We start from the raw sequence: 26592 nt of genomic DNA, 5'->3' as shown, positions 1-26592 counted from the left end.
TAGCATATTTGTCAAGAGCTATTACAACCACGTTATGAATACGAGGTTGCTTTTTTAGTACCAGAGAATAGCTCTGTCAGTTGAGACCAAAAGTCTGTCTTATCCAAAATCCTATTTCACAGTGACCAGAAACAGAGCAAGCCCCTTTAGCCTCTACAACTTTGCAGCTCAGAATTACCCTGGAAAAAGTGATAGGTGACACTTAATGAATTTTTCTTGCATGAATTAATCTAGTCTTTTCTTGGTCTGTGTAAACTCTTGGCTTCCATTGGGACCATGGCAATGAGTTCTGCAGCTTAAGTACACATTGTATGAAGAACTGCTTCCTTTTATTTGTTTTATTTTGAACCTACCACCTGCTAGTTTTGTTTGATGTTCTCTAGTTTCCTTGTTAAAAGAAAAGGGAACAATGGCTCACTACTTACCTGCTCCATGCTGCTCCTGATTTTGTAGACTCTCTTACTCTCTCCCTGGTTGTCCCTTGTTGAGGTTGGGGATTCTGAAGGGTGTTCGAATGCCTGTCATCACCCTTTACTCTTGAAGTGGAGGTGGGCAGAGCAAATGCTTTTGCTGCAGCAAGATACAGGTGCCTCAGACTTGTGCATCTCATCTCTGTTAAAATTGTGGGGGTTTTTTAATATTTTTTTTTGTTAAATATACTTAGCATTCAGTTTACTCTTTTAACAAATCTTGTCTTCCTAGATCTATTTATTCTAGTTCCCACATCTTTCTTGGTAATGAGGTAATCGGGTCAGAGCTCAGTAAAATGGACGTAAAACAGTCAGATTGTATTTTCTCAAGTGCATTGCATTCTATTTACCTATGCTGAATCTCATCTGCATTTTATTACGCCTTTGCCAGGTACAGTGAAGGTCTGCTGCGTCTTGCATAGCTGATTTTCATTTTTAGCAAAATGAACTTGTTAATATTATCAGCAAACTGACTTAAAGGCTTACCACCTATTTCTACATTTTTATGTGCATGCTAAACAACACAGGTCAGGTGATGTTTCATAACTTTTTTTCCTGTTTTGAACTGGTTACTTAAGCATGTGAAGATCTTCCCTCTTTTGCCGTTGTAGCTTAGTTTCTTTATGAACCTTTGGTGGAGGACCATTGTTCAGCGGCTGGCATGTGTTTTGGTCATCCCCGTTAGGTCTGACTTTGACCACTTATCAGTTGCTTCAAAGAATTCTCATGTATGAGTTAAGAGAGGACTTTTCTGTGGGAAAGCATCAATGTCACTTCTGTAATCTGTATTTATGTGCCCATGAACATTATTTCTTGTATCTTCTACTTACTTGCTCTGATGAGACATTGGACTTGCTGGTCCTTGAGAGTCTAAAGGTGTGACCACCTTTCAAAACTGATGCACCGTTGGACATGAAAGCAGCATTTGGCACCAAGTTATTATGTGATGTAGTGGATAGATAGGCTATTTGATCCTTCAGCTTTTCAGAACACTTGGGTGAATACCATCTCACTTCCGTAACTTGCTATTGTTTGCTTTGGTTTGACCAAAACTACCTCTGAGGCTTTATACAACAAAAAAGATGAAAGCCTCCCTTAGCTTCTCCAATGACAGTAAATGCAAAAAACTTCAATATTTGTTTATTTTCTTGGAGTGTTTCTTTCATATCTTGGTTATATGTTAGCCCAATGGATTCTCTAGCAGGCTTCATGTACCTGGTGTTTGTGAAAGGACCTTTTATTACTTTGCCCCTTTATCAAATTACCTTTTGTTTGCAGTTTTACTTGCTAGGGTTTTTTGTTTTTTTTCTGATTTTTTTCCCCTCTTTTTGATGAAAAATGTTCTTACTGATAGCCTCCCCAGCTTGTGGTTTAACTATGATGAATTTTTTTTCTCTAGTTTCTGCATTTTCAATACAGTAGTTTTTGTCCGTTGTCTGCAAATGTTTTGCCTGACTGTCTCATTTTGTTTCTCTTACCAAGCTTCCTCATTTTCATGCATTTTCTCTTTGAAAGTAAGCACTCCAATAATGCATTTTTGTTGCTCTGGCTTTTTTAGGAATGCTAAGCTTAAATATATTTAATGGCTTTCATTAGCAGTAGCCGTGCTTCATGGTGTAGTCAAGTCAAATATGACATGGACAAATCTGTAATATAATTTATTGGATGTTGAAAAGTTCATAATCTAGTTAAAATGCAGCAGTGTTGCTGTGTGTGCTTCACCCTAACTTTGGAGAAGTTTGATAAATATGGTTTAATGCTTTTATAGCCTGTTTTCTTCTTGCCAGCAAACTGGTCACCTTACCAAGTTGTACAAGTGGCATGGAAATTTAGTTTGAATGCCACTGATTTATTTAAGAGTGAGACAAAGTATGTGACTGTGTCCTTCACTTATAATTCCCCATCAATTGTAAATTGATGCATTTGTTCAAACATACAGTATAAAATAGTATTACAATCAAGCTGTAGTTATCATGGGAACCATAACTTTGACTTTTCTTTTTCTTGGCTTCCTATGTGAAAAACCGTACTGTAGTATATTATTTAATTGTTTAGTACTGAGGTCTCTCTGTTTTATCATAGTGTGTGACATGCTACAGTACCACTCTGTATAAAAACCTTTGGTGCTTGAGGCAGTGGTGGAACAGTAAGAGTTTATTCATGTCTTCATGTATAGATATGCAAGTACCATATTTAGAAAAACGTTTGCACAAATAATAACCACTTTGCACGGGTGGTTTTGGGGTTTTTTTTGAGAATTATGTTGCTTTGCTTAGCTGAGAAGTCCTTGGAAGGTAGTAAGTGTGTAAATCTGAAGTCATAGGCATCAACTGTTACTTCTGCGTTTCATTTGGTATTTTCTGCTATCCTGAAAGTTACTTAGACTTTCCAAGTAGTCTGTAACATGCACTCCTGCAGTATTTCAGCATAAGCAACTAAATTTGGGGGAGTTTTATACAGCAAACATTTTTTCTATTACTGAAGTGTAAAGATTATGAAATATTTGAGACCCTATACTCATGAAATTAAGTGAACTGATTTTATAAAGGAGCTGTTGCATTTTCAAAATGGATGCTCTGAAAGGTGGAAGAATGAGTTCATAACACTTAAACAGAATTTTAAGAGAGATCTTAGCAAATTATTTGTTTTTTTCCTACCACGAATGCGGGCGTTACGAAAGGCTTGTGCCTATTCCAATTGTTGGAGTCATGGTTGTGCTTTGATAAGTTAATTTTTAAACTTTCTCATGAAACCTACTTCAGCTCCTAGATAGCATGCCATATGTACAAGATAAGCTCATCAGTTTTTTTTATTTTCTTCTTAAAATAAGTTTATTTGCAATCAATGTGCTTATAGGTAAATTCGTTGAGGGAAAGAAACTATATAGACGTACAGGGTTTTGGTTCAAGCAAGAACTTAAGGGAATTTTAGGATGGGGTCGTTCCTTCAGATAATACTAGCAAAGCACCTAGAAGAAAGTGGAGGGGTGGTTTTCTGTCTGCAAAGCAAAGATTGCTAACAAAACTTGAAGTAACAAAGGCTGAAATTAATCCATCCTAGATACAATCAAAAGCAGTGTGTTGTGAGATGGTAAATTCTCCTAGGTGGTGTTTAATGAGGGATGCTCTGCCATTTTTTGTATCTTTTCCTGAACTAATGCATTTTGAACTTCTCCTCCTAAGTAACTTTCATGAAGAATAGAGGGGAAATCTGGAATTTGTTTAAAAGCCGAGTAGTTGTTGTGCATTAGTACAACATATTTCTGCTATTGCAAGATCGCATGCTATCAGTCATTTAGTGTCCAAGTTTAAATGGAATAGGGGCTTTTATAGGCTGATTTATTGGCATACATTGCTTATACATTTGTTTAAAAGTGTCACTAGCAAATTTGATATGAAAAAATGGTATGAAGACAGTTGGAGAAGATTTCGTCATGGTCTATGAATAGCTGATAAACAAAATGAGGTGCTGTAACATTGGCGTTTCCTCCCTTAGCCTCCTTGTCCTCCATCCCCCCCACGCACATGGGATTGGGAGGGGGAAGTAGGTCCTAATCTAGTTGCATGAACAAAGCTATGGATTATAGGTATCTGCTCCTGTTTCTGTGATCCTTGTCAAAGGCATATATCGCTTTTTTGTTCTTCCCATCCCCCAGCAATAAGGCAGTACATTTTGGGGCTGGCAACAGGCTTTTAAAAGGCCATGCTCCATCAAGTACGTTCTTAACAAAGACCTCTGGGTAGCTGGGTACTGCACCACAGATGACAATTACTCATTAAATTGTAACTTTGAGTTGCTGAAAACCGAGACAACTGTATGTTAGGTTTCTTTATTTTAAACTACATTAGAATCTCAGTGTTTTAAGTCTGAAATATGCAAAAGGTATCAAACTAAAAGGCAGAACAGCCTTTCTGCAGGCCAAATAAGTCTTTCAGATAAGTTTGTTGGTGATTTAATGATTTCGTTAATATTTTCTTATTTTTAATTGAAATTGAATTCATATGAATTCAATTCAATATTCAATTGAAATTGAAGTCATATGTGTTCATGAGTGGTGTGAAACTAAATCATCTGCTTTGGGTTCCACATCCCTGTTTTAAGGATTTATGGAGCACTTATGCATTAGCAGAATAAAGTCTCAGCGTAGGGTTTGTTGTAGGATAAAATGAAAACTGACTCTTTGACAGTAAGTTATCAGTCTTCCCTGCTTTTTCAGAGGCTTGGATACATATTTGTTCCTTCTGGTCTATCCTGAAGTTTAACAGGGTGGTGGAGCTCATCCTGAGTTAACTACAACAGCATGCTCTTGGAAGCTTTATGTGGAAAGTACTTAAAAACGTTCTTAGACGGACTATCCTACTGCAGTTCTGAGGTCTCCTTTTCCCCCCATATGATTATTGATAGGAATCAGACCTCTGTGATTGGAGCATGAGTGGATTTACATTTGCCCATCACTCAGCCTCATTTTCTTATTAATAAGGTAGATCAAGATAAGTGGAAGGAAATAAACTATTTGTTTCTGTTTAAGCACAGTTTTTGCATGTTTAAAAAATGATGCTTTTTCTTTCCTCTCTTCTTCCCCTTTTACTCTTCTGCATCTACAAAAGAAATAGTCAAACTACCGGTTACGTGTTTTTAGCTGGAGGAGTGGAAGAATAATCCAACCATTTAACGTGTCAGGTATAAAAGGAAGATGCTTATTCAGGTAGATAGTACTGAAGATGTAAATTACTACAAAGGTGATGTAAATTTGGAGTACCTTCTGAAAAACGTGCAACTGCAAGGAAAAAAAGCAACAAACCAGTATGGCAAATTCTTGCTTTATTGAGCAGCCAAGCAAGTTGGAGCCTTAAGGTGAAGGGTCTGGATAGTTTCAGAATATGGGGATGCAATTTAAGATGGTGGTCTTAGTCACCTGGCTTGAAAGGAAAAATACAACTTCTGTGTTTAAATGGATGCATGTTTAGAATTGGTAATACTGTTGACACTGACATTACAAACACTTTGCATTTTTGTAGACTCAAGTCCCATCTATCATCTCTGGCCTTTCCCAAAACTTAAGAGATCTGAATTCTGTTAGTATATTCTGTCTTGTGATAAACCCAATTGTATCTAGCTATTATTCTGGTCATGGACCATCATTTACCTTATGTGATTACAAAGCTGTTGTGCATTAACTGATGGAATCTATAATACATTTAAATACATGCACATCTGCATCTTCTGTGTTAACAACTCCAAACTTTATGTTGGGTTTCCTTAAGTTTTGTAATTTCTCTTTAAAAGCTTTGTGAAATTAGTAACTTGGATCATCTGTGTAATTAACAGCATCCATAAAAGTGATATGTGAAGGAAAGATCATTGGGGGTTTTTTTTTTGGAGATGAACAAAACTTAAAGTTGTATCTATTGTGCATCTTAGTCCAAGTCAAGGTTTGTATAACATGAAGTGTCACTCACTGGAATTAAACTGATTTCGTACTGAGGCTTCTGTTTTAAGATACAGGTATTTTCAACAGGGGAAGGTTAGAAATGGTATCTTGAAATATGTTCCTGTTATCTTGAAATATGTCTTGAGTCAGCAGCTAAGTCAAGTTCTTGTTTTGAAAGTTGATAGATCCCAGCCTCTGGTATTCCTTCAAATAAAACTGTCTTTTGCTCAGAGATGGAACATTTGGAGTTAGTCATAGATGTGAGCTTTGTGAAGCTGTGAAAAAGAGGCTCGGGTTATAGAGCCAGAAATCACTCTTTCATAAGTTTAATTTGTTCATTCAAGATATTTGGCATAGTCAGGGGTAGAAACCTGTTCTCCAGAACGGCATTCATTTTCCCTATATATGTGTATATATTTCATTTTTTGTTGGCTATCTACCTAACTGACCGCAGCCAAGTGATTATGTGACGTAAAGCAGAAAAATTATAAAAGAAAAGTTGTCCTTTTGCACTAATTTTTGTATATTAATTCATTCAGGTTATTCTTCATTTATGACCCTGAAAAACTAATAAAGAGTTATTAGTTCCTGCTAGAGAACTAATAACTCTTTAGCGGATAAAATTTATCTCTCTGGTCTGTAATAAATAGATGACATCATAGGTATTTGCTGTAAGCTTTAGGATCAGATTTTTGTCAGTAAATTTGCATTTTTTTTATACTATTTGTTGAGTATAAATCTGATGCAGTTGCCGATCACAGCATAACTGCACTTGATAGGCTGAGTGGACCCACTGTATGTAACTTTAGGTAAAAAGATCAACTATATAATGATGCCAAATGATAAAGTTAGAGCCACTGATGATTTCTTTTTCTTCAGCCAATAGTATTGCAATTCTGTGATAGCACAGTTGGTATCCCTTTAAAAACACTTTTCAATTGTTGGAGAAGCATCCTGTGTGATAGCTTCTGTATCCAATGAGTTCTTAGATGTTCCTGAAAGATTTATAGTGAAGTCCAAAGTATTTCAAGGCCAAGTATAGCAATCTTGTCAGATACAGCTTTACAGCCTAGTGACTTATAATGAGACTAGAAAGTAATTAGAAATTGTCCATGTCTTTACTGAGTACTGATGAAAACTATGGCTCAAAGGTTAATTCAAATAATAATTAATATTGGTTTCTGTCAGAACAGGGTGGTAATGAAATCTTTGTGGTATGATGACTCTGATTTTAAGAAGTGGGTGCATAAGAAATAGAGGCTACAGTTTACCTTTTCTGATTTATATTCAGCTATCTTACAATCAGCAGGATAGCTTGATAAAGCATAATTTGAGGGCAATTTAAACATACTCAGAAATATTACAACCTACAATGAAAATCATCTAATATGTTGTATCTGTTTAAGGAGATAGATTCGTAGCCTGATTGCTGAAGTAGATGGATTTACTGCAAATGATCCTCAAGGACTGCGTAAGATATTTTTTTTTTGTTAATTACTGAGCAATACCATGTGTTTGTGGAAAGTATTCTTAATAAGATTTGCTAGCATGAGAAATGTGGGATGTTACATTGATGTTTGTTTAAATTGGACTAGTTTCAATGAAAGCGATAGACCAGGTTTTGCTGGCAACCAAAACAAATTCTGTTCAGTTTCTTTTTCTGAGTTGAAATTTTCTGTTGGGAAAAAAATAAATGCTGTTAGCTTTTGCTTAAGCTAAAACCATAATTTTTTCAGTTGCAGGTAGTCAGTGAGCTACTAGACCTATTATTTTGAGAGGCTTTACATGAATATTTCGGTGTGTTCTGATTTTTCTCTCTCTGCTCTGATCCTGTTCTTAAAATCCGCCTACTGAAAAGCTTCTCCAGAAAGTTATAGCTATAGCTGGGTTTTATGGGTCCAAATAGTTCTGCATAACATCCCTTTCTCAAACCTCTCCTTTCTGTTGAACCTGCTTGTCTTAGATGTTACTGGACTGCCTCCCACAATTTTGAACATTGTAATTTTAAGGCTGTTGCCAAAAAAGGAAACTTAAATGTCTCTAAATTAGATCTGACAAAGATCAGGTATTGTCATTCTTAGACTTGTGAAAGTGATCAGAAGACTTTTTTTCAGCTCATCTAGATAATACTTTCCATACAAACTGTTTCAATTCTTGGGAAGCAAAGAGAAGAGCTCGCAGTCAAAATCAGACCTCTTGGGAGCAGGGGCTCCAAGAGCGGGAAATGAGTTACATGGCAGAGGAGTATGTTGAGAAAGGGGGTGTGCGTCTGTGTGTTTGAGGGGTGTTTTAAAACTGTTGAGAGAGATGAAGCATTATGTTGATTTCTCAGAGCTATTCCTGCTGTTCTTGCTTCTTCATTTTCTCAAAAGCCTGGATGAGAGGGTCGGTGCCGTGCTCAAATTTCCGCTAGATGAGGTGGGGGAAAAAAAATAATCCAAATTTTAATGGTAGCAACCAGGGAAAAGCTCACTGTGCAAGTTAGATGCTTAAATTGTCTCTCCTTTATTTTATTGTAAGCAAAGAAATACTGGCTTGGGAACTGAGCTGCCCTTAAGAGTCTTACAGAGAGGTCTGTAGCTACTGGGTTTGATCAGGAAACAGAAACTTTTTAATCTAAAATTAAATCTGTATACGGATTTTCAAAAGCTAACAAAAGAAAAATCTGAAGGCTGGCTGAAATATTTCTTAGTGAATTAAAGTTGCGTGTTTATGCCTTATGATTTAGTTCCTTAAGAGAATCCATTGCTTGTACAGTTGGTCCAGCTTCTGTAGAAGGTCTGCTGTAGTGGTAGCAGGGAAAAAATCTAAATCTGAAATACTATGAGATTTACTGAAATGCAAACTCCTAATACAAAAATGCTCCATTTGTGGCAAGACCTCAGTGTGCCAGAATTTGTGCTAGTACTCAAAGGTGTCAGTACAGATGTGAATAGATGGAAATGTAAAAGTAGGTGTTTTGTTGAACATCCTAAACCCGTATTTTTTTATTTCTCTGTATTCCTCCAAACAGCAATTTGAACCACACATTAGTTTGTTCTCCCAGTCAATCCCTTTGCATGACAGGCCTACATAGTGATACTATGAAGACTACCCTTACTTAACTAGAGACATATGCACTGATGTAAATACGCCATCTCCAAATAGCAACGAGACAACATGGGCAGGGGGCGGGGAGGGAGGGAAAAGGAGGATGGTCATTTCACTTCATCTTTTTTAACAGTGTAAGTGGCAAAGTTGCTCACATTAGGTCTGGTTGAAATGGGCCGTAGACTGTCCTGTAGCTTGCTTTCTCCAACCACTTGAATTTCTTTGGGAAGGGAATCTTCCAGAGGGTTGTATCTGTGCTGTGGAATAAACAGTTGTCGTGTGAAACTGATGTGAGCCTTAGTTTTACTCTGCCTCCACTAAAATACACTTTTACGGTAGTTTGTGCAGGATCAGCACAGAGGAGTACAAAGAGGGAGCTTTTCAGTACAAAGGCTGCCTGTTTGGCCTGCCCAAACCACCGTGAATGTGTTTAAAGGGGACTTTTATTACCATGGAAACTCTCAGACAGGAAGGAATTTGTCCTGCCATATCTAGAAAATAGTCTGTAATGGTCAGCTTTTGGAACAAAAGTGTTTCAAATAGTGGGATATATTTAAAAATTCTTGTGGTGAATATGTTTTAAAAAAAAAGAATATGTAAAACCCAATCTTATGCTAATGGCCTTTTAGTAGGGGGATTTAGGGAAGACGGCAGACAAGTAGAACGTGAGCAGGGGACGTGTTATGAGAAAGCTAAGAAAGTTTTACCTCTGTGTGTCCAGAAGGCTTCCTAGGTGTTGGATGGATGTAGATGAACTATTCTCCCTTTAAGTAGCGTGTTTATCCATCACAGCTGTTTATGGAGGGACTGTGCATGTGCTTGGCTCGAACTGCTGGAGGCAGTCCTCTGAGCACCATGGATTAATTGCTTTTGGAATGTCTTAACTAAAACCTGTTCTTTGACTCCTTTGACAAATATCCCTAGTATTCACAAATGGCCTTTATTTTTCTAAATCACACTGAGATATAACATTTCTTGTCTAAAATAAATTCTAATGCCAGATCCCAGAATATTTGTACATCCTTCACTGGAGTTGTATGTTGTTATGAAATAACTCCAAGTCAGCAATCTTCCTTTCCAGCCAGCAGGAGTAGCTAGTGGTAACTGCAGGATTTTTCCGTGCTTTGCATAGTGTTTGGTGTTGATTTTATGGCATGTTTGATCAGTTCAATGCAAAATATTTTTTCACATATTTGATCAAATTAGAATTCCTTTTTTTTTTTTTCCTCTGGAAGTCATACCAACAGACACTGTTGTCATGTTATTTCTATACAGCAAATGCCTGGCTTGTTTTAATGCTGTGCTTTTCAGGTTAAGTTGTTGAACCACCTGGCCATGGCCTGAAGGCAGTTTGAATGAGTGGTATAGTAATAAGCTGATCCAATGGGTTGTGCTACTTGAAATCAGCCATACCACTCTTGCTTCTTCCCTTGTGCTGTCATTGCTGTTCAGCTGCCCCTGTGGTGACTATCTCCTGATGGCAATTGATGGTTGGATCAGCTTACCTCTAGTGTCAGGCTGCACCCAAACATTTTCTTGATGTTTGGGGTAAGCAGTAGAATGAAAGCATCTTGTTTGTAGTTAGGAACAGTAATAACTAAGGAGGAAAAATTGTCATGAAAACTTTTCGCTGCCCTGTCAATTTTGCACTTGTTCACGGCTGCTGAAAATCAATGTTCAAAGTCTAATTCTACTTAGCAGGCCAGGTAAAGAACAGGGGTTTTTTTTTTATATATATATATATATAAATATATATAAAATGGAGTATTTCTGCGTGCCTTTTACAAGCATTGAATGACCTTGTTTGCATTATCTGGGTTAACACTGTAATCTGCTGCTCTCTCATATGAGGACTTCCGTCTTACACGTTGATCAGTTTAGTTTCTTGTCTCCTGACTTGAGGAGCCAAAAGGATTGCAGAAGGCAGTTCCAACCAGGATTAAAAGAAACAAACAAACAAGAAAAAAACCCCATCCTGTTCTTCTTGTTTATAAAACTATCTCTGCTTAATGACTCTTTCTGTCATAAGGTTCGGTCCTTTTCTGTCATCTGAGAACTGGGCTAGGCTGCCATCCAAACTGTGCCAGGGGATGGGCATCTTATGAACAATCATTTGTCTTTCCAAAAGTATACAAACCCTTGTTAGATGTATTTCCCTAATAGTTAACTAAGTTGAGAAAGGAAATACTGGTGACATCATGTATGACTTAATATGGTTATTAACTGCGCAGGTGTTGTAAAGCTGTGAATCTAAACTGTAGTGGAATAATTGTACCATATGTCAGGGTTTTTTTTTCCCTTCAGTTTTTATTCTTCCATATTTAGCAGGTTTGTTTTTTTCCTCTTTAAAAATGTATTTCTGTGCTACTTTGGTTCTGTAATAACTCTTCTTTTAAAAAAATAAGGGGGCGGGGGGAGAAGCCATCCCTCAAACCTTGATCTGTTTTGATCTTAGTTCATCCATTGTTTTCTTGCTCATTTCTCAAGCATGCATGTGTAGTTCTCCTTGCTCACCCTTCCAGTTCTAGGCTTTCTCAAGCCAGCAGTTCTTCATTTGCTCTGCTTTTCAAGAAGGCAAATGCCCAGCTTGCTCTGTTCCGCTACCTCCTGCTCCCCTGAGGAGCTAGCACCCAGTGCTCACAGGTCCGTGTTGTGTGGCTCAGTGTTGCTCTCCTGATGGGAAGTCTGGGAAGCACTAAATCATCTGGCCACGTACTGCTTCCTTCAACTTTCTCCCCAGCAGATTCGGGGGCTGAGTCTGCAGTACAATGCGACGGCTGCGCACAGCTTTAAAGCTTGGGAGTGGGGATGGGCTTTCTGCCCCCACCCCCTCATCCCACGCCTGCACAGACATTTCCCTGCTCTCCAGCTGCTCTGGTTTCCATCTGTTACAGGGCCTTCTGGTGTGACTGTTTCCTCATCTGCTGAGCGGAGTAAAATGTTGAAGGACCAGACACTGCACTGACCCGGGGAATTAGGGGGTTGTGGTTTTGGAGAAAATGGCTTGCATGCTGCTTTTCCTTTCCTCTTGGAAACTTGGCATGCAACATATGGACATCTAATATCTTGAAAAACTTTGCTAGGTGTATTTTAATTTCTTTGTAGCAAACGTGTTTGCTCATTGTAGTTGTGTATGCGATGTTGTAGGCCTATCCTACATGGCAGCTGCCTCTTGCCCTGGGAGGGGTGCTGTGCTTCAGTCTCTGGGCTCAGAAATGTACAGCGATGCTAAACGTTAACTTGCAGCAGACAGCGAGAGAAATAGCTGAAGCCTTATTTGTGAAGACAAAAATACACAACTGGTAAGAAGTAGCAGAGAGCCAAGGGAGGTGTTAGGAAACCCTGGAGTGGCCATTGCTCTCTTGGCCCATGGAGCTGGGAACTTTACCCTGTGAGGTGTCTTCTCTTTTGGCAGGCAGATGCCTGCTGCCCATCTTCAGACTGCTATTTTAGGCTGTTCTTGTCTTTAGCACTTCTTCCATCCTGCAGTCGCTTGGATTATCCCTTTCACAGATCCCTGGGCTGTTGCTCTCTCTTGAGTGATACTGGTAAGTTACTGACAGCAGCAGAGACAGTGGCAATGCAGGCATGCAACCGAGGAGTATTCCCGTAAAGCAAAATAGGTGAACAACAAAAATGCTTCTGGCTTGCCGATATGCAGAAGCCTTGCAAAACTTCAATAATTATCCTTGCCAAAGTCCATAAAATTATCAGAGTGCTGTCCCTTGCTAGTTAAGTTGTCCTAGGGAGTGAGTAGCTTCCCTTTTTCTGACTATTGCATCATCTTACTTTTGGAAATATTCATTCTTGGCTTTTAAAATCTGTTTAGACACTGTCAAATTGGTTTGGATTTCAAAATTATATGTGTGAATGAGAAACGTACCTAACACCCACTTTTGTAATTGAACAAAGCTTTTATTTCCAGAACCTGACTGCTACTCAGCGTGTGGGAAAGCATGCTCTGACAACTTGGGCTGTTTTTTGAGGACTTCTGTGATCTCACTGAAGGGTTTTAATATTAATTCATCACTAGTGTTATGTTTGTGTTTTGATGATAGTCACTTAGGAGATGGGTGTTAGGCAACCAGTTGAAAATTACTGTAAAGTGGTTTTTTTTTTTTTAAGTGGTTCATACATTAGACTTGAAATCCCAGAGCACATTAAAAGTGCTAATGCTTATTCTCCTGAAAGCAAGGTTTCGATGTATTTCTCAAATTAGCCCCCCTGTGCCCCCAGATCCCAGCTAACATGGTATATGTAACTTCACCACTGATTTCTAACTGGGGATCATGCATTTATTAGCTTGATGTTGGCAAAAATTGATAACTGAGAAATAAAATATTACAGAGTTGCTGATAGGAGCAATTGTTTGCCTTTTAGGAGGATAGATGTATTGCATTATCAGAGATGTAATATACTTCTGGACGGTTTTCTGTGCAAATGCATGACTGTCAGTGCTGCTGCCATGCGTTGTTCTATGCAGAGTGTGAAGCTCCGTGCTCATGACGTGTGTTGCCTTCTTGAAAAACATGGAGTGAATGAAATGGTGACCAGGAAGGAGAGAGAGGACTTGGTGAAACAGGAATGTTTTTAGTGATGGATAACAGTTGTGTAACTCAGCATCTCAGTTGTGTGCTCTGTTGTGAGCAACTACCACATTGTTAATAATTTAGCTGAGCAGTGAGAATTGGTATGGAGATGTCAGGTAAGACGCTCTGCAATGTTTTGGAAAGAAGCTTCTCCACCCCATCTTCTGCACTTGGAGCATTACTAGGAGGATACAAAATCAGGATCAAGGGGAATCCAGCTTGTGTTTTCTAAAGTTTGGGAACAACAAACAGTGGAGTGAGTGTCTGCTGAGGGTTTAAGGAGTTTGGTTATTTGTTACACCCATCTGTCTAGCTACAAGGCTCTCGGATTAAGTAGTTGCTCAATGGTGCAGCAGAAATGGGAAATTAATTTAAATGACTGAATTAGTAGTTATCTGGGCTTGAATTCAGTCAAAGCTGAAGATGCCTAGATCAAAAAGAAGTAGGGGAAACCAGCCGGACAGTTTCCTGGTTCCAGTGAAATGTGAAGTTCGTGGTAAACACTGAAATCTTCAGCCTAGTTCTCAAAACACTAAAAATATTTCAGAGTGTGTTCTGTAGCCCCCTTTCATTTGTATCAGTTATCATAAAAGGTGGTATGTCTTTTTTGAAATAACAGGTAGACACTCCTTTTCTAACCAAGTATAAATGATTGGACTGTATTGCTGTCATAAGCTTGAAATAGAGGCGCTACACAGATTTCTATCTTGTAGATGTTCCTTGCATCACTGCTTTGTTGATGTATACTTCCTCCTTGCTTCTCAAATGAAACTCTGTCTTTAGACTTACTTTAGTAGCGTTCAGCTCTGGAAAAAAAGGCTTTTATAGTACTGCTCTAGACCTTACCTGTAAATTTGCCCCAACTTTAATGCTGTTACTTCATCCAGTGTTTTAAAAGGTGTGAGAGGAAGCTCAGTTTTGTCCTTGTGGTGAAGAAGACATAGGGAGCGGGTGTGAGACATGAAAAATTAACTGTTCATTCTCAGGTATAGTAATAGGTTATGGCCATATCAATAATCTCAAATTCCCAGACTATCAACAAGGGCTATTTGCGGACCAGGCTGATAGCATGGAGCTGACTCTCCTGGTTTAAATGAAGTACATTGAATTACATGTTTATTGTAGACAGAAAAAGTGATTTAGCCTGTTTCTTAGTAGAGCATCTTGATGTTGTGAAAAAATTTAATAATCCCTCCTGTATGTGATGCTGCTTACAATCTTGAGATCCCTAAAGAATAGGGGAATTTTTCCTTTTAAGCAGACAGATGTTGATGAAGTGGTTTTGTTGGGTTTTCTTGGTGGTTTGTGTTTTGTTGGTTTTTGGGGTTTTTTACACCTAATGCTTCAATTACTATTTACTAAAAAGATTATAGATACATAGAAATTCTTATTTCATAGCATCTTTCATCCCTTCTAAAGAAAATCCGTTTTATATGGAAGTGTCAGGAAGAGTTACTAGAGTACATACACCATTTAGCATTTAGTGTTACTAACACCTAACCGCTGCGTCTATAAATGCAGATGCCTAAAAACGTAGGTAATGAATAATCAGAAAAATAAGTCTGATGCCATTTATGGTTTCAGATAAGATACTCTCTTTTTTTTATAAGACACTATCAATGCTGTCAAGTCTGAGGCTTAGAATTTATTCAATAAAACCTTCACTTAACTTGCCCCTAGAAAGCTACTTTTTAAGTAGCCACAAATCAAACACACATGCAGTCTTCCCCAGAAGAAAAGACACAAAAAATCTAAATTTAAAATAAATACTTCTAGTTTTTGGTAGCAGCAGCTTTTGAATACGCTGAGAGTGCAGCCTGTGCTGTAACCCCAGCTTGCTGTGAGAGGCATGCCTGACTAGTGAGGGGTGCGTTTGAAAGGGAAGGTGGCAGCTGGCTTACCTGGATGCTCAGAAGCTGGCTGGGACTCCTGACAATCCTGATGAACAGATCTAGTTGACAGCTGCTGCTGTTGCTACAGCCTTGTAGGCATCTCTTGATTAAGCTGGTCCCAGTATCTCTCCTGCTCAATTACTCTCTTTTTGGTTTTTGAGTAATTCGCAGAGCGGTGCAGAATGTACTGGGTGCTTTGGAGATATGATAGGTGCAGTTGGAGTTAAGTCCTTCTGTTAGCATCCATTAAACTGAGAAGTGAAGACCTGGGTTTTAGGGAAATACAAACAAAATAGCCCCCTTAAGTCTTACAAAAGCCAAGTGGTAGAAAAGAAGTTTATTGAGATAAATCTTCATGTATTTTAGAGTAATAAGACACTGAAGTTTCTCAAATGGAATTTTTTCCCCAACAACTCCTTGTCCAAGCTTGGCACGCTGGTATACAGTGTCCAAGGGGACCTGATTCTTACAACTGGCTGTTACTGAAGTGAGATGTTTCATTGCTTGCTTTGCTTTGGAGCTGTGGTTCTCAGCTGACAACATAACATGTACTTTTCTGACGTGATCTTCTCTCTTGCTTTTATTTCAAGACTAAGCTCAGGGATCACTCTTGTCTGAAAACACAGAGGTACATGGATTTCAAGTGCTGAGCAGGGTAGGAAAGGAAGAATCACAATCCTAAGTGTTTTGGATTTTTGGATGGTGCTTTGTGATCAGATACAGTAACTTAAAAGGTGCTGTAAAAAGTTGGCCAAGAAAGCTCGTTGTGGAGGTGTTATTAGTGACAGCAGGCAGTTCTTCATCCCTTTCAAGTACTTGTACTTTCATAACTAGTTTTATATAGTATATATATAATTAGGGGGACAAGGAGCTAGATTTTACTGCTTTGTAAGCATCATTAATTACACAGTTACCTGAGTCTCAGCTGTAGGTCCAAATAATATTTGCTTATACAGCTATAAGCATTTCATCTGCCACTAATTCCTGTGACTCTTGAGTCAATTCATCTCTAGCAGAGCCTCATCCATGCTTTTTCCTCAGCTGTGCGCTGTATTATTGGGTTCAGGTGATGTAAGTCTTTGCATGCTAACTTAGGAAGACAGACCATCAGCATAGTTCTTGATGTACTGGGGATTCTATAATAATGCTATTTGCTTAAGTAAACCATAATACAGGGCTTCATGCTTGTAGTCTTTTGATGGCTGTTTTATTTCTTTTTGTAGAGATAAATTTGGAAATGTTGTTTAGCACTGGAACTTCAGAGTTCTTTGTACATGTTCTAATTTTTTTCTCTACATTATTTGTAAGCAAAGGAGTAAGTTTTTAGCTGTTTGAGTTTATTCACCTTTGACTAGCTGGTTTTTGACCCTTAATAGAATAAAGATTTTCCTAGTAGTTTTTATGCATTGCACTGTAGCTGTTGTAGGTCTTGTTCTGACAACTGGATCTGAATAGTGAGTGAAATAGCTCTAAACTTGCATGGTTACACAAATCTGTATGGTAGCAGTCTTCATATACTGCTTGATTAAAAGTCTTGAATTCTGTTATGCTAGGATCTTTGCTACTTAAGTGTTTTTGCTTGGGTTTTTTTTGCTTGTTTTTTTTTTTTCTTTTTTTGACCCATTTTATGGGTCAGACTTTCACTTTTCCAGGTATTTATAAACACAAAATAAAGAAATTGCTAGTCCAACAAAGCTTGCAATCTAAACTCCTCCAAAGTTATCAAAATTTCTTCCTATTTCTCACGCTTGTAAAATAGTACTCTTTTAGTCAGCCTGCCCCCTCCTTTAATTTGCTTGGTTTTCCTACTTAAGAAAACAAACAAACAAAAATCCAAAACACAAGAATCCTCTACACTAAATTTTAAACTCACAGGTTCCTAGTGAGTAGAAAGAAATTTTTGGTTTTGTTGAGGGGAGGGCAATGTGGGAGTGTATCTTTTGGTTTTTTCTTATTTGTTTATTTAAAAGGACTTGGAAACTTCTAGTCCTCTGTAGATGCTGCAGCAAGATTGAACAAAGGTAAATTTAAATGGAATGTGAATTGTTAGGAACAGTGAAGATGATAGTGCTTTTTTATTATAAAATTACATTCAGGCCTGCTTTTTGAGAGAAGGTAGAGTTACTGTGAAAATGTGAACCAGTTTCCAAGTGTGTTTTCAGATGAGTAAAAATTTCTGTTCACATCTTATCCAAGAATACAGCACTGCTCTTGTATGTTCATCATCAATGTCTGAAAAGCTTGCGGAGAACTGAAGGTAGCTCAAGAACTTTCCTGTTGGGCATAAAAGGGTTTGTGGTACATGAACGTCAGCTGCTTCTACTGCATGCAATAGCTTGAATGGCTGTGGCTCCGGGTACTGGGTCAGTAATTATCTTTGACTTGCAAGCTACTTCCAAGTTCTTAAGAATCTTGATGAGAAGGGGAGTGAGATTGCATAGTTCTAAAACTTGCACTCATCTGACAGTCCCCATTCCAGTTTATAACTTCTGGCACCATTGCTTACACTGTGTAGGCACCCTTTTTCCACGGCTAAGTGAATTTGAATGCAGTGGTTTGTTTACTCTTAAATATCTTAGTCTTCTACACTGAGAGCTGTTGAGAGCTCCAAACTCTTTTCCTTTTGGCATTTTCCATTGCAGAGATTAGCTTGGTATAGTCATTTATGTTGTGATCTGAATAAGCACTGATGTTCACTGTGAGCCAGGCGTTATGTTAAAAACAAAACTAAAAAAAATAAAATCAAACTTCGTTTGTACATGAAGAGCCTGCTTCCATTTCACAGGCCAAGAATAAACCACCTTTTTTTGGCATATCCTTCAAAAAAATAACAGGATGCCCAAGATGTATTTCTTAATTGTGTTCAAACAAACTCCTCAAATAAGTAGTCCATTAAACTAGTTGTGGAAGGTCTTTTGCGTGTCTGTCCTGTGTCTCAGCTGTCCCCCATATTCTGTGGGACATTATTGGACCCACGTAATGGTCCAGGCAGCAAATGAAGGTTCCTGGAATCTACTGAGTCCATCTACTGCACTGGTTCCTGCAGCGTGCTGTCTTTCTCCACACCCCTCCCTCCTCAAACCTTTCTCTTTATGGTGGACTTCTCTAAGTTAGTGAAATAATTTAGCACTTCTTTTAAATAGTCTATTTTGAATGATAAAATACATAATTGGCCTGGTACTACAGGTCTTTTTTCTAACAGAAGATAAAGATTTGTAATACCCAATAGCTCATGTATGATTTAATTTAAAATACTTTATAAAACATTGATATTACCTTTTCTAAAAAAGGTAATTTGTAATCGTTTCCCAATGTAATATGTACATTTTTTTCTTTGCTGAAAGGTTCAAGATAGTACGCTTAAGTGTATTGGGCAAAAATTATTGTCAGTACTGGAAGTTGAGTGAGGGCTTTCGTTCAGATGTAGGATGATTCATCTTGCCACATGTAAAGAGTGGAAGGGAGAACTACCATTTTGTTCCACAATCCTGAAATATGTTCTCTTTAGTTCTGTGAAAACTCTGGCTTTTCACTTTGGATGTATAAGGTGTATTTATCTTCACAGAAATGAGTGTGGATATGTGGTTCCTGTACAAGCGCAGACTGTGATCTACCAGTATTTATGAAGAACACATGTACAGGAAAATGACTCTTAAGTACAAGTCATAAATTGAAATGATTATAGAATATACGTGGACAAATATACCATGTGTGGTATTGGTAGACTGTAATTTCATCAAGTGGTTTTTCAGACTTCATAAACTATGAATGAAACATGATTGTATTGGCCTTGTAACAGGTAAAGTAAAATATAGGGTCTGGCTACTTTAAAGCGCTCATAATTCTATGGTTGGAAATAGCCTTTTGGGAGATGATTAAGTCTTAAAACCTGCCCGTGATTAAAAAAAATACATTTCAGTGAAAATCACATGTTCAGAAACCCTGGGAAACATTTGAGTATCCACCTCATGAATTTTTACAATTCCCAGCTTTCTGGGTGTAAACACTGCAAGCTACTTTCAGCAAAAGGAAGAGAAAAGACTCCCTTTTACTTTGAGCTTCATCACCTCTCTGATGATTTTGTTGTTTACAACGTTTTTTCGGTGACTTGGACCGCACGGGGCTTTGTTTACTTCAGGGGATGTGCCAAACTGGAAAGGCTCCGGCCTGAGACTGCTGTGTGGAGGTTGCATGAGGCGGCCATGAGCGCCCAGCCCGACCCTGCGCAAACCCTCCCGCTCGCTGCGACGACCTCTGCCCTTTTGTATCCTGTGACACTCAGCCCTGTCTTTGTGCTCAAGTTTATTCATGATGGATACGTTTCCCTCCCAATCGCATGTGCCGGGAGCCCGGCGGAGAGAACAGATAAATTATTTTCAGCTGCAGGCCTGGGCTGGGGGAGGTGGGCCTGCTGGAGCGGGGGCCCCTCTGCACCCCAGCCAGCCGGACGGGGCACAGCCTCCCACTCCCCCTGGAATATGAAAGGGGATGACTCTCGGCCTCTTAGATCCTTTTTAAATGCAAAAGAATGTAGGAAATTGCCAGATCAGTTGGTTAATCAGTGACAACTGCAGTAGGTGCACAAAAAGCACGGCCCTTAACAAGAGTAATCGGTTGCGCGGGGTGTTTTTTCAGCGCCTCAGCGGGTCGCCGCTGGCCCCACCTCTTGAATCCCCGGGCAGGTTTAGTGTCAGCTTTATAAGAGGATATAATTGCTGGGAGATTTCTTGGTGACTGATGGCAACAATATAAGTCTTCTCCCTGACACCACCTCCCCCCCACTCTGGCCCTGCCTAGGCTTTTTGTCCGCCTGGCCGTCGCACAGCCGCCGATCGGGTCGGCAGCTGGCACCGAGTGAGCGCCGGCGGGAGCGCGTGGCAGCTGCGAAACGCTCCCGGTCCACCGAAACTGAAAATTATATAGGGTACATGGGTTGTGTTTGTAACATTCAAACCTCATTTAGGGTTACGCTGAAGGTGGTACGGTTCCCCTTTATGGAGTCGTTTGCAAGATAACGCTGCTATCAAATATTTTTAAAAGTATTCCTGAAATACTTTTGTTACTGCAATTGTTTCTCTTACTTATCTAGGACTATTTTTAGATAAACCTCCTTCTCCTCACATCTGTATTTTAAACTGATGTTGGGAGAGAGGGTGGTTGTGTGACCAAGAAAGGCCTCTTAAAATTCCAGGCTACATAACGCTAAAACTGAAGTGTTTCTGGCTTAGGCTTCTCCCCTCTCCTCACACCTCGTGTTTGTAATGTACTTAAATGCAAAACCCTTTTTTTAAAAAATTCTTTTTATTCCTCTGGTTACTTCATTAAAAACCTCCAAGTACATACTTCTAATAAATGGCTATAAACTTTCCCCTTTTTCTTCTGGACGGGAAAGAAGGGCATGCTGAGGAGTCTTTTATTTAATGTTGTAGGTGCTGAATTAAAATTAGCAGTGCCCCATATTAGGAAAAGAGTTTGCAGTCCAGCGGGTACGGCAAATGCAGAAGTCATTCGCAGTGGGAGCGTATGATGTAACAATGAGGCTTGGTGGGTTTGCATCAGAGTGTTCCTATGTGATGCTGTTGTGCTCTCGTATCAGAGCTCCTGTGAACTTGAATGACGTAGGATATTGTTTCCAAATGTGTGGCACAGGCTGAACTCTAGCTGGTCATTCCTGCATCAGCTGCTTGACAGTAACAAGCTGCCAAATATTCAAAGGCTGTTGTGCCCTCAGTTGCCTCTGTAAAAGCCCATTCCTTGCCAAAGTGCATGATGCATTAAGGGAATAAAACGCAATCTGGTTTCCACTTAAATATTGTGTGGGAAACTTGGGATTTCATGGATTTCTTGCCCAAAAGATGTTACTGAATAGCATTCATGGTGTTTAGCTGACTGCATGTGTGCAAAAATTGTGAGTTTTGAGGAAAGGCATGTGAAGTTTCTCTCCCCCCCCCCCCCCCCGCCCCCCAGTTCTTAGTTTAACAAGAGATATTGCCTTAAATTTACCAGTGCAAATTTCTGTAAGCATGTGTTTCTGTAAAGAACTACAATTTTACTAAGATAGATGTGAAATTAAACTTGTCAGAAATGCTTATACTGTGTTTGCTGACTCTTCCCACTGAAGGCGGAGTATTCCTGAAGTGCATGAGGTCAGTCATTTCATCTTTGCAAGTTGTGCCTCTGTTTCCCTGGGGTGGGGGGGGAATGAGATTCCTGCCGTCCTTTGATCTGATACGGACTTAATTTTTAACACAGCTGTACTGTGTGGAGTGTGTACTAGAAAAGCATTCTATATGAAGGGAGGGGGGAAAAAAAAAGGTGTGTTTAGGCATTCAGATAACCAAGTTTCTATGGAAGTTAGTCAGAAATTATGCTGCAACACTGCAGATCTGCTCGTCTGTTTTTGCTAATCTGTATGGAGAAGGAAGGTACCATGCATGAAGAGTTGTCTGCGACAGCAATGAGAACCAAACATTGAACACACAGGAGACTAGGCATGCTTCCCATGGATGCGGTCAGGCACTTGCATAACTGTCCTGGCATCAGCAGCACTGTTAGCTCAGTAGGTGAATGAGCCGAAAGGGAGAAGCCTCATCAGCCATCTTCCCCAAGTTGAATGTCTTGGCGTGACTTTTCCTGTGTTGTCAGGGTGGTACATATGCTTATGAAGTTTTTGGTGGATGTTTTACTCCAACTTTTTTCATGAGATAAGAATGTGACTTTAATTGCTGTCATTTGTGTCATTTACTTCCATGCAGCAAATGCTTAAATTACTACCCCTAACAGCCAGCAGGAGCTTAGCAGTTTTGAAAAGCAGTTTAAATACACAATGTTTAAATGCAGATTTAGTAGCCTAGTGTTTAATCCTACATTTTGAAGCTCCAGTCTCAAAATGACCTTTTGCGTGGCTTTGGTTTTTAGCATGAGAGGTCTTTTTAGCCTAGTTCTTCAAAATAGCACACAGTTCGCAGTGTTTATTGTATTGTGTTGTAGGTGCATAGTTCCATTATATGAGTTACTGTTTTGTTTGTGTCTGTCAAGTACTTAAAATTTTGTCTCAGGTACTAACTGATAGCTGTAAAAATACTGACTCCACATGACACATCTCTCTGCAAAGCTTGAAGCAGTCAGCATTAGCTGCCTTCTCACATTCTGTTTATTTGATTTACTTGCTGCATGGCCATCAAGAAACACTGCTAAATTTCTTTGGATAGGATAGATATCCAAACCTGTTGAGTTACAAGAAGTTCTTCCAATTGGCAGAATGTGAGGATGGGGTTGTGGAGGGCACGTGCATCTATGTGTGCCCTTGCTGTTTCCTGGTCTTGACTGCCTGGATCTGCTGTTTTGGGAGCAAGACTAATGAAGTCCAGGTTTTAGTATTTGCAGCCCTAGATCAGGTTATGCGTATGCAGCAGCCAGTTTAGTTCCACTCATAAAAGTGGGAAGCTGCCCAAGGCTACTAAGTCCGTGTAGCTCTGAAATACTAAGTTGAGCAATGGTTAACTACTACTTAGATTTGAGATGTAGCAGTTTGGGACTGGAATGTTGCAGACTGGAGTAAATGTAAGCTTTGTCTGTTGAGACAGCAGGGTTGTTAAGCAGTTGACTGTGTCCTGGTAGGTGGGAATTGTACCGTTGCTCTGAACAGAAATAGGTTGTCCAGGCAGTCTTAAGGATATATATACTCATTGACTCTTTAGTTCAGTCTTGGTGCAATCTTTCATGTTAAGGAACAGAGAAACTATAGAATTTTATAGCAGAATCTGTATAGCTTAAGATGATTTTTTTTCCCCCAAAAAAAGTTTACTAATTCTTCACACATTCACACTTCTATTCAGCAATCCGCCTTCCTAGGGGTTCAGATATTCTCTCCTTTGTATCTGGAAAATAGTCACTGCTTCATGAATGTCTCTTGGTTCTAACTTAGGGGATAGTAGAGAAGATGATACACAACTTATATTTTTAAACTATTTAATCCAAAAAAAGACTTCAAGCTGAGTTTATCTGGTCAGTCTTGCTGTATGTCTGCTCTCATGGGGAAGTGAACAGTGGCACTAAGTGAATATTTTAGCTAGAATTATTGCTTGATGCAGGTCTTACCTTTGTGTGGGGTCTTGTTTTTGGTTTTGTGGGTTGGGATTTTTTTGGGGTTTTTTTGGACCAGCGTTGAGGATTTAAGCAGAGAAAATACATTGCTTGTAGTGAAAGAAGTAAGGAAATGATTGCAACTTAAAATAAGGCTGTGACTCTCACGACTTGCTTTACTATCTATAAGACATGTGTCCTGCTAGCATAGAACGTTGAGAACTTATTAGGTAATTCCAGTATTGACTGTTTTCTTATCAAAATGTTGGTTAATTTATTTTGATTAAACTGTAGCTGCTAACTGTCTTTCGTTCTTCAACACATGCTATTAGCCATGTATCACATCAGAGGCGTGACTTTATTTTGGGAAGTAGAAGAAAGTTTGCTGAGAGCACAACTGACTGTAAAGGGCTGTGGTCATTAAATTTAAGGCCAAACTTAAATCTGAAGAAATATTACCACAATTTTGAGACATCTTCTCAAACACGTTCTCAGGCTGTGTTTCAAACATAATAGCTTTAGCATCAATGGCTCAAACATGAAATTAATTCACACTTCAGGTAAAAATGCAGAACTAAAATCATAAATATCGGCAAACAGTGTTTTCACTCTTAATTTAGATGACGGATTTGTTTGCCTACAAACTGCATCAAAAACTTAGAGGTTACTTTCTTTTGAAAGAGCATGTGCCCAGGAAGCCAGGCAAGTGCTAGATTCCATAACACGTCTCCTTCATTGTAAGGGACAGTCCCAAGCCCAGACCTGCAAATTGCGATGGAGTGAGCTGGGCAGAAATACGCTGTGTTTAATGAAACAAAACATTTACCCCATTTTAGTTTGATTTTTCTGGGTATAGTAGCAGGTCCTAACTACTGTTAGCCAATATGGACTGTTATCAGTGGCTGACTCTGGCCTGAGTTTTATTGGAAGCCTGTCAGCTGAAAAACAGTAAATGAAGGAGTACGATTCCAATGCATGCTTGATGCTTGTAAACTTGTTTCTGGAGATGCTCTGTTAGCTAGTCTATAAGAGATAACAAAGACAAGTCTTCTGTGTAGATTTCAATTATTTTATAGCAAAGTTTCATTAATGCATCAAGGAGAGTAGAGCATACTTGCCTTCAAAAATGGTTCTTTTAGTAGGCATGATCTGTATAATAAAATGAGTGAAAATTCTTTCCTGTTCATAATTCTGTGGCTGTAAATAGGTGCGATCCTCTACTTGGCTCAAGTTTGATAGTGCCCAGATTCTGTCAGCGGTTGGGAGGTAGCAGTATCTGTGCACTATGCTTTTTAGCATTTCCAAACAAAGAGACTATTCCATTAGATGGAAACTCTCAGTACACACTGATGTCCTGCTTTGTCAGCTCCTGATGGCACTGTGTATCAGCAGAGGTAGCAGTGTCAGAATCCTCGAGCAATCTTAAATCACTGGAGGGGTCTTCACCACGACAGTGGTCTGTCTGCTCTGGAGTAGTCTAATACTGAAAATTTGTTTTGGTGAAGGAGGTTCCTTCTTGCCTTGTTGTTGTAACTTCTTACCCTGTGCTTTAATAAACTAATCGAGGTGGTAAATGTTACAGATGGCTTCTGCTTAATAAAAAAAATCAAAAGAAATAGCTATTAGCGATATAAAGATGGCTCATAGAAATTTACCCCCAAGTGATTTAGAAATATAAGTGTTAATGTCCCAGCTGAGCACTAACGAGATTTAAGAGTGTGGTTTTAAAGGTGACATTCAAATGCTATTTTAAGAGGAGTGATAAATGCTTCTGCTTTTCCTCTTGCCCTCTGCTTCATGCTGTAGAAGGTCCTCTTGACAATGGCTACAAGAAATGTAATAAATGTGCTGATACTTTCTCCCTAAAACTTGTCTGGGACAAATTGCCTTCAGTTAAAATAGTCTGGACTGGCATTTTGCATCCAAAGTGACCGAAAGCATCCCTCCTCCGCATCAAAATGTGAGATATGAAAGTATAAACTTGTAAATCTTCTTTTCTTTGATCACTGATTAAGGGCAAGTTGGTATCTGCAAGTACAGTTGCTACTAAATTACGACAAAGATGCAAAGTAGTTGGTTTTGTTTGCTAGGTGGATGGGCTTTCTTGACTATCATCTTAAAGTTTATTTTGAGATGTAAGAGCATTTAAAATTCTGATCTTAAGAAGGAAAGATAGCATTAGACTAGTTTTGTTCATAGTAAACAGATGCAAACAAAATCTTTCAAGTTGTTGCGGGGAGAGGATGGGGGACACATTTCAGAACACGCCAGTCTTCATTGTGAAAAACCTAAATGGGAACTTTTCTGATTCTACTCTGTGTGTTGCTTTTTTCTTTTTTTCCCCAAGTCCAAGTGTGTACCTTGTTAAGTTGGCATTTTATTATTTAAATTCTTTTGCCACTACTAATTTTCTTGATTAAGTTTTCAAGATGGTTATTCTGGAGAGAACAAAATTTCAGTGTGGTCTTCTAAAGTGCTGTAGTCGTGGTTAGTAGCATGATTGCCTGAAGATGAATAATGAACTCCAATGATAGTGTTCCCTCTTATCATTATGAGAGAAATTAGGATATGAATTGAGAAATCTACCCTTATCATAGAATGAAGCTTTTGAATTTAATTTTCTTACACAAATTGAGCATATAGTTTTGCTTAAATGGGAAGAAGTGTCACATCTTTCAGTTTACAACTTCATTTAATGAAGATAAATCATCTGTTTTTTTAAAAGAATATATTTTTTTGGCTTCCTAAATGTTAAGTCTTGGTGTTTGGTAATTTTAGAGGGTCACCTATGTGTGCGTTTGAAAAATCTGTTGTCCGTATAACTAACTGTAGTCTGTTGTAGGTGCTTCTGCTTGCTCATCTGATTACACAGCTCAAGGGAATAAGGTTAAGGACATGCTGTTGGTAACTAGAGCGTTTTCAGGGCTTTAGTTCGGCAGATGGGCTGCTTGGCTATATTCATACATCTGCCTACCTGCTGTGGCAGCTGCTGCTGCTGCATGTTGTGTTCTTTTGTTCTGTTCCACCCAAGAAAG

The 26592-nt window shown here is 38.9% G+C and overlaps 1 protein-coding gene across 8 annotated transcripts in view; it reads left to right on the top strand.

Moving 5' to 3' along the window:
* CHD7 (chromodomain helicase DNA binding protein 7) overlaps nt 1-26592 on the top strand; it is a 132911-nt gene that overhangs the window by 15119 nt on the left and 91200 nt on the right. The window lies entirely within an intron of this gene.

This window comes from Balearica regulorum, chromosome 2 (genome assembly GCF_011004875.1).
Source record: "Balearica regulorum gibbericeps isolate bBalReg1 chromosome 2, bBalReg1.pri, whole genome shotgun sequence".
NCBI lineage: Eukaryota > Metazoa > Chordata > Aves > Gruiformes > Gruidae > Balearica > Balearica regulorum.
The sequence above is the reverse complement of the archived record's forward strand: the minus strand, read 5'-3'. Positions and strand labels throughout refer to the sequence as shown.